The sequence below is a fragment of the Diadema antillarum genome, unplaced genomic scaffold, assembly GCF_040938485.1.
Source record: "Diadema antillarum isolate AM-2024a unplaced genomic scaffold, OU_Dant_1.0 scf00000002, whole genome shotgun sequence".
Classification (NCBI taxonomy): Eukaryota; Metazoa; Echinodermata; class Echinoidea; order Diadematoida; family Diadematidae; genus Diadema; species Diadema antillarum.
Genome location: NW_027270891.1, coordinates 937053 through 945637, shown reverse-complemented (window position 1 = coordinate 945637; position 8585 = coordinate 937053). Strand labels below are relative to the sequence as shown.

General features: G+C 36.2%; 4 non-coding genes across 4 annotated transcripts; 1 reads left to right on the top strand and 3 right to left on the bottom strand.

Moving 5' to 3' along the window:
• Nucleotides 1-258: 258 nt before the first annotated feature.
• Trnap-cgg (transfer RNA proline (anticodon CGG)) lies at nt 259-330 on the bottom strand. Its single transcript has one exon. It is a non-coding gene; the product is annotated as a tRNA-Pro (tRNA).
• A 400-nt stretch (nt 331-730) lies between these two features.
• Nucleotides 731-802, bottom strand: Trnap-ugg (transfer RNA proline (anticodon UGG)). Its single transcript has one exon. It is a non-coding gene; the product is annotated as a tRNA-Pro (tRNA).
• A 1727-nt stretch (nt 803-2529) lies between these two features.
• Trnap-agg (transfer RNA proline (anticodon AGG)) lies at nt 2530-2601 on the top strand. Its single transcript has one exon. It is a non-coding gene; the product is annotated as a tRNA-Pro (tRNA).
• Nucleotides 2602-3500: 899 nt separating this feature from the next.
• On the bottom strand, nt 3501-3572 carry Trnap-cgg (transfer RNA proline (anticodon CGG)). The gene has a single exon. It is a non-coding gene; the product is annotated as a tRNA-Pro (tRNA).
• Between the last annotated feature and the right edge of the window lie 5013 nt (nt 3573-8585).

Here is an 8585-nt window from a genome sequence, read left to right as displayed (position 1 = left end):
GTGATTCCATCCACATAAATAGGATATAAGATATACTATAGACTAATGGAATGTCATAGATGAACATATTCTGTACGAAACAGTGATATTAGCCCTATTCACATACATTGTATTTGTGTGGATGATGTTATCTACTTGTAACCTACCATAAAACCCATGGAATGTGTATAAAAACAACCTGGCTTTTAAACTATGAATATAAAATAAGAGAGATTGGATTCAAACCGCAAAAGAATTGCATTTGCTTGTGTACAAAACGGGCTTGTCCGGGAGTCGAACCCGGGACCTCTCGCACCCGAAGCGAGAATCATACCACTAGACCAACAAGCCGAACGTGCCTACACGTCTGCATACTTAGTAGCTGAATGTCTGTTTAAAAATGTGTGCCGTTGGTATAGGTTGCACCATTCATAAGAATTGGAAGTAACATACTCTCATAAACTCAGCTGTCATCATCGCTATTATTCATTATTTCATCGCTGATTTCCTTTACGTCAAAGCTATAACCTGACACATTCCTATTAATCCGAAATCTAATCACAAAGAACTAGAATTAATTATTCGTGAAAATATCTCTGCTTATTTTTTTTTATTCGCTATGAATCCGGGGAAAAAACTTACTCCCAGTCCCTTAAGCGACACCAATAAGTTAGCAGTAAATTATTATTATTTTTTTAAGTTTTATCATGTGTGATACAGGGAGAGCAAAAAGACAACAAAATTATCTCTCGGGCTTGTCCGGGAATTGAACCCGGGGCCTCTCGCACCCAAAGCGAGAATCATGCCACTAGACCAACAAGCCGGACACGTCTAATGGGCAACATCACAATATATCACTCTTCATGGAATATAGTTGTGATAAGCGAAGCTACGTGGCACATAAAAGTGTGTGTACAATGTAATTGGAGAGTTTATCCAGGCTGATGCTGATTGTATGTTTGCTGAACTAGTTTATACTTGTGTCCTAAAGGCGCATGCTCAGGGAAGTGTGATTCGTACAAGAGCGCGGTGTCCCGTTTAAAATCCGTAATATCAAAATTCGTCAGAATCATTAATTTCCTCTCGTATGTTTCGCTGTACAGAAATAACCGCTAGAAACAGGAACTTGGATAATAAATGATCATCAGAGTTAGCTGTTAAAAGAAGTAACCGATGGGGAAGTTTAAAGCAAGAAAATGAAATCCGATAAAACACTTTGTTGACTAATCAACTGTTAATGAGATGACTTGATTTGGTTGACAGGAAGTGAGACCTTCCGAGAGTGACAGATTGCTTACACGACCGCCTGAACTTTGTACTGTGATGTCGATCATTTTTCACTAAAACCTGCCTTGTAAGAAGTGGGTTTGCCACGTGTTAGATTTATTAGATGAGAGCTATACATTTCAATGGCAAAGGGTTAATAGGGAGTATTTATTCACGGGTCGTCATGGATTGATTTTAAGATTCAATCATGGGAATTGTCTGGGCATTGTATGTTGTGATCCTTGCAAGTTCCTAATCTTTGAATACTAGTATGCATTTGTATGTATATGATATATATATGAAGAGTTTGAATTCACCCAATACCACCCCTTCTCCCCCCCCCCCTCCCCCCAAGATCCAGCTTTAACCTGAGATATTGGCAACTGAAGTTGATGAAAAAACAAAGAAAATCATCAATGATACGTGATGATTACAACAATGTCTTCAAAAATATCTCACTCTATAGTAACGAGAGTAATATCATTGAAATAATTTCATTTTAGTCTGTTCGATGATGAGCTCCCTTAAAAACAGAAAATGGCGTTTATCTGTTTTACCATTCAAACTCTTCATATCTAATATCGTTTAATACGTATACATTATGGTTATTATACGCCCATAGGGCCTATTGTTTGATATACTCTTGAAGTGAGTGAGATTAATGATGAAATGAAACAGGATGAAATATGAATGATAAGTACATGAACAGAGCTTCCTAAAATATGCTTTATATTTCCCTAAAAGATATTTTGTGAACCTTACAGGGGCTTTGCAAGAAACAATCATCTTATTTAAATCCCTCTGTCAAAACCAATGCAAACTATATGCAAACCAATCTTCCTGAAAGGTATATGGAACAGTTAACAGTTCTGCGTGTAGCATTATAAACTGAGTGATTGCGCCATGTGGTCATCATCTCGAAGGCAGGGCGTGTCTTGGTACCAATCTTTCTGGCGCATGTGTCTGACGCCAGATCTACTCAAGATTTTGATGTCCACCACTGTTTAAAAAGTGATACATGTAATGACTTATTACAAACGGTGATAATATGATAAGAACAATGACAATAACAATGTTGATGTTGATAATAATCATAAAAACTATATATCGATGATGTTAGGGAATTTAGGTAATATCAGCTATACTAACCTCTTCACTGTTTGACAGATAAGTGGTAAGACGTCATTCATGCGGTCATTACACCCTAATTACGTCATTGTCGGCAGTTCCGGCGCGGCCAACAACATGTATTAGAATATTTGTACTCCGTGAGGGCGCTGTGCAGGCTTGTTGGTCTAGTGGTATGATTCTCGCTTAGGGTGCGAGAGGTCCCGGGTTCAATTCCCGGACAAGCCCCAAGATATTTTTTGTTTCTCCCCCACCCCTGGTTTTGTGTTGTTTTTTTCTTTTTTCTTTTCTTTTTTTTTTTTTTTTTTTGCTTGTCAGCTGAAGAAACTCGGAAATGGTAGGGAAGAGATGAACTGGGGACCTTTTTTCTTTTTTGCTTGTTAGCTCATGAAACCCGGAAGTGCCCCCCCCCCCCTCCCCCGGAAAACGCTCCGCCGGCCCTGGAACTAGTGTGAAAAGCAGCAGCAGTAGTAGAAGTATAAGTAGCAAAGCGGGAGTTAAGCATCGGCGGTTGTAGAAGTAATTGGAGCAGTCACTGTGGGTGTGCATTTTTTTTTAATTAGAAGTCTCGGTATTGGTGACAAATTATGTAATGTTAGTTAGCCTGCTGGTTTGATTGTCGCTCAGACTTGGAGCCAAGGAGGATGGTGTTTGACACCCAGGAGATCCAAGATGGTACTCAGTTTCAGTTTCAGTTTATTTCCACAGTTCAGGTAAAAACATATAAATACACAATCAATCAGTTCTAACACATACATATACAAACCAAAAATTATTTTGGATAAATACATAATCACAGTTAAAAGTTAAAAAGTGTGTGTTCCAGATTGACATAACAATTAAAATAAATGGTGGAGGAAAATGAATCAGCAGTAGGCCATTGGCCTTTCGAGGCTGATCCCCTGATCTTCCTAATCGCATGTAAACGAAGTATAGGCTTATCTGTTCTGAAAGAAGCAAAATGATACATTATCTTCTATCTTCCTCTCTGTTTTATTCGTCTCTTAACATTTATCCATTTGGCTACTTACTTTTCCTTTCATTTTACATCTTCATCTAAAAAGAAGAAAAAAAAAGCTTTGCATTATTTTTACTTCTTATACAGCCAGTCAAAACTACAAAAGAATGGGCTTGTCCGGGAGTCGAACCCGGGGCCTCTCGCACCCGAAGCGAGAATCATACCACTAGACCAACAAGCCGCCGCATTTCCCACCAGAAATATCAAAAGTCACATAGAGTTGTTCTATCCAATGGAAGTCCTTTCTAGATGACATCAGATTGCACAATGATTGGGTGTTTACTGGTGACACGATAAAACATTTCCTATCACGCCGTTTGATAACTGAATTAACATTTTCAGATTTCATACATGACATTCTTATGTATTTTCTGTATCATTCTGTATTATCCAAACATTATCATTCTCACAGAAAATCATGGCAAATAAAAAACAAAGCAAAAACAAAACAAAACTGATGTGTACCCAGTTTAATTATAAATAGGAGTTCTCGTCTGTGTCGAACTTAATTAATCATTTCATGACTAAGAAAAAAGAAAAAAAAAGATATTTGGTAGATCCAATGGCAGGCATTAACACAAACACGGCCTGTGAATAGATTTAATCTGGAGGATTGTTTTATCACTTTTTACATATTTTTTTCTTTTTTATGCGACATCACGTCACTGAAAACCTATGTAAGATAAGATGGATCTTGAATACGGCGGGGGGGGGGGGGGGTGGAGATTATATGAGTGGTCCCAAGATGGGTGAAGCCCGGCCATGAGTATTATACTGTATTTCTGTAGCTACGTCATTTTCGTCTCATTAAATGATAATGTTGTCGAAAGTTAAGTCTCTAAAATCGGGAATCTGTAAACCTGTCAGGGTATCCATGATGATGTTCTGAGTGATAGATGGCCAATAAGAAAAATACATGTACATATTGTACTTGGAGAAGATAATACCCGATGGCCTGTACGCCTTAGATGGATAGATAGATCAAAGATAGTAAGATAGACAGATAGATAGATTGATAGAATAGATAGGTAGATAGATAGACAGATAGATAGATCTTGATAGGATAGATAGATAGATAGATAGATAGATAGATAGATAGATGTAGATGGAAAGATAGATATAGGTAAAGATAGATATAAAGATAGATAGACAAGGGCCTATTGGTTCCCAACAAATTACCTTACCTTAGTTGTAAATACAATTTCATTTCAAAATGAAATCTTGAATTGTATTGTATTGTATTGTATTTATTTTCCGTCATTAAAAAGATATACAAACAAAGATATATTACATCAAATAGACCTTCAACGGAGGGATGACCCTACTCAGCATTGTATCGTAACAGCGCTGTTTTACAGAGGGGTCCCTTACATGAAAAATATAAGCAAACAATTATAGGCACATAGGAAGAAAATACAAATATTCAGAGAAATATATCAGCTGTGAAATAAATACAATTATAAACTTCGAAGATAAATATATAAACACAAAAACAGACATCTACGTGGTTACATAAGAATAAAATACAAAAATTCAGATAAGTATTTCAGTTGTGAATTATATACAATTATAAACTTCGATGATAGAGTATAAACACTCACAAAAAATCACAAATATGATTTTCTAATCCCTTTAAAAATATATCTGGACTTGAGGTCAATTTCAAGGTATGAGGCAGTGCATTGTATTGCATCGATCCCCTATAATGTGTTGTTCTTTTACAATAATCAGTACGAGGCTTTGGGAGAAGAATGTTACCTGCGTTACGAAGAGAATATGAGTAACGGGAAGGCTGGAATATATCATTCATAGATGAGGATAACATATTATGAGTTGATTTAAATACAAACATATTCAAATGCTTCCTACGTCTAGATTCAAGAGAAGACCAGTTTAAAACAGAATGGATTTGTAAATTAGACACATGTTCATAAGGATTTGTTTTCATTATAATCCGCCCAGCGCGATTTTGAAGGATTTGCACCTGCTTGATATACTTTTTATGACTTGAATCAAATATAATATCAGCGTAATCAAAAAGTGGCAAGATAATGGACTGATAAATCAACTTCAGATTAGATTCATAGATAAAATGACGAAGTCTGCCTAAATACTTCACTAATTTCCTGCTTTTTTACATAAATTCTCGATATGAACATCCCATTTCAATTTGTTATCAACAATAAAACCGAGTTATTTAACATGATCTACTTGTTGTATTGGTCTACCGTTCATATAAACATCTAATCTGTTACATCTATTCAACATGTGCCTTGATCCAATGAGTAAAGATAAAGTCTTTTCAAATTTATTGATAGTCAGTTTATTTGCACACATCCATTTATAAACACAAACCAGATCATTATTAAGGTTCATATGTACACTATCAATATTACTATCAGAAAAATACACGACAGTATCATCGGCATATAATTGGATTGAGCAGTTAGGTATATATCTGCACAAATCATTAATAAAAACGATAAACAAAAGGGGACCAAGAATCGATCCCTGTGGGACTCCATAAGATATGGGTAACGGGGTTGAAAGATGTGAATGGAGTGACGTACAAATGGATCGCCCCTTCAGGTAATCAATGAACCATGGCAGACACTCATCTGATACCCCAATATTGCGTAATTTGGTTAAAAGCAACTCATGATTAACACAATCAAACGCCTTTTTTAAGTCTATGAATACGGCCCCAGTATATTTCCCTTCATCTATTGCTTTCATCCATTCATCTGTCACCTTGACTAAGGATGTGATTGTGGAATGCTTTCGCCTAAATCCAAATTGTTTGGGAGATAATATGTTATTTTCTTCAAGGTAAGCCATTAATTGTCTTTGTACAAATCTTTCGAGCAGTTTAGAAACAGTGGGTAGTATTGAAATAGGACGAAAATTGTTTGGAGAATTAACGGTACCAGGTTTATGAATGGGAACAACCTTTGACATTTTCCACTTTTTGGGGAACTTATTTTCACACAAAGATTTATTAATAACATACGTTAAACAAGGAACAATAATGGGTGCGCTTATTTTCAAAATCTTGGAAGAAATCTCATCCAGACCTACTGAAATGCTATCTCTCAAATTTTTCAGTTCCTTATGTACATCATCCTCAGAAACTACATGAAATCTAAATTGTACATCATCATCAATATAAATATCATTTTCATAGTACGACTCAGTGGGCTGTTCTTCAATATCAGAAGCAAGCTTTTCTCCAATAGAAGAAAAATATTGATTGAACTCATTTCTCTTCGATTCACAATCTGATACATTACCTTGGGGATTACTACTTTGCGAATTAGGCGTGACAGATTTCAAAATCTTCCAAATATCATCGGATCTTCCCTTAGCTGAAGAAAGTCTATCCACACAGTACTTTCTTTTTGCTTTCCTTATTTCAGAGGTGACTTTATTTCTCAGTTTCCTGTACATATTCATAGTATCAATTTCCTTCGTTTTCTTTGATTTCCTTTTAATTTTATCTCGTTGTTTGATTAGATTCATAATTTCCGAAGTCATCCAAGGAGAACATTTACTTTTAACTTTCCTGGATTTTACAGGCATAAATAGATTAACAGTTTCCATGAGATAATCTTCCCATAATTTGACAGCCTCATCAATATCTTTTGCGAAGAGAACGTCTTCCCAAGGTTGGTTTTGTAAATGATCACAAAAAGCTGTTATATCAACATTTTCAATATTTCTGTAGCTTAATATACGGGGTTGATGTGGAGAATGAGTAGACGGAGATCCCCAGACAATGAAATTCATGGAATATGGTCGCTTAATCCAATGTGAATGACACCCGAGGATTTCACAAATTCAATTCTATTGGTTAGCATCAAATAAATCAAAGAAGATAACGTATCAGTGACACGAGTACTTTCTGTGATGTTTACAGTTTGCATGGAATAAATATCATGAATCTGCATCAAAGGCTATAGTTGCATATAAAAGTTATGAGCGAGGTTTGAATTGACCGAGTTTGGATATCAAAAGAATGTCTGAAACCTGTGATAAAATAAAATCCTAATTTATAGAGGTAAACGGATCTTATAGCTTCGACATCGGCCATGTTTATTAATGTATTAAGCCTTACACTACTGGAAGTACAATGAATATAAAAGTTTCGACAACGAAGAAGAAGAAGAAGAAGAAGAAGAAGAAGAAGAAGAAGAAGAAGAAGAAGAAGAAGAAGAAGAAGAAGAAGAAGAAGAAGAAGAAGAAGATTAGGATATGAAGATGAAAATGAAGAAGAAAAGGGCCAGGAAGGATCGTCAGAAAGAAAAAAAAAAGAAAGAGAAAAAGGAACCCAGGAGAAAAAACAAAAACAAAAAACGAGGACGAGTAAAAAGATGAATACTAGTACAGAAAATAAGGAGAGATGGGGAGGAAAGGAGAGCAAGGAGAGAGAAATAGAGAGTATTTTACAGAAACTCTTTGTCATTACATGTATTCTTGGGACACTAAACTTTAAATAAAGGCGACGAGTACTGGTTTTACAATGTACATGATTAATACAATCTACAATTTAGTTTCCTTCTTTTTTCTACTTACCACTACGGTACAAAAATGAATGCATTCGTAAAAAGCCCAATAGCCCGATATGCATGCGCATGCATGCAACGTACTGTACGTGATGATCAAATTACAGAGGTAAAAGGTTACGTTTACACCGTTGTTCGAGCGCGTTGGTGGAAATGAAAAGACAACCTATTCAAGAATAGAGTCCAAACCGTCTTCATCGTAAGTCAGAGGTGAGTATTTTTTAGTTCATTTCGTAGGTATTCTCAATATATTATAACTACATAAAGACGTAAATAAATGGCCGAAGGAAACGTTGGAAACATAGCATAGGTTTTGCCCGTTTACCGAACAACGTTCGATACGTTGTGCCTCGGCCTAGTCAATTGTTCATTCAGTGGCCGCGTTTTACACTGAGCTGCGGTAGTTGCTACGCTCACAATAAGGCCAACGTAACGCCTTGTTATCACGTTTATAGCAGTAGAGAAAGAATCCCCACCTCAGGCAAGCAATACTATACTATACCATCCTATTCTATCGACATGATCTAAGAGTTTTGCTGTCGAAGAGATCTTTGTTCAGTGTTGTTCTGGCAATGAGTCGGTCACCAGGCCAGGGCCATGCCCATGACCATCGATGACAGTGACAAGGACAA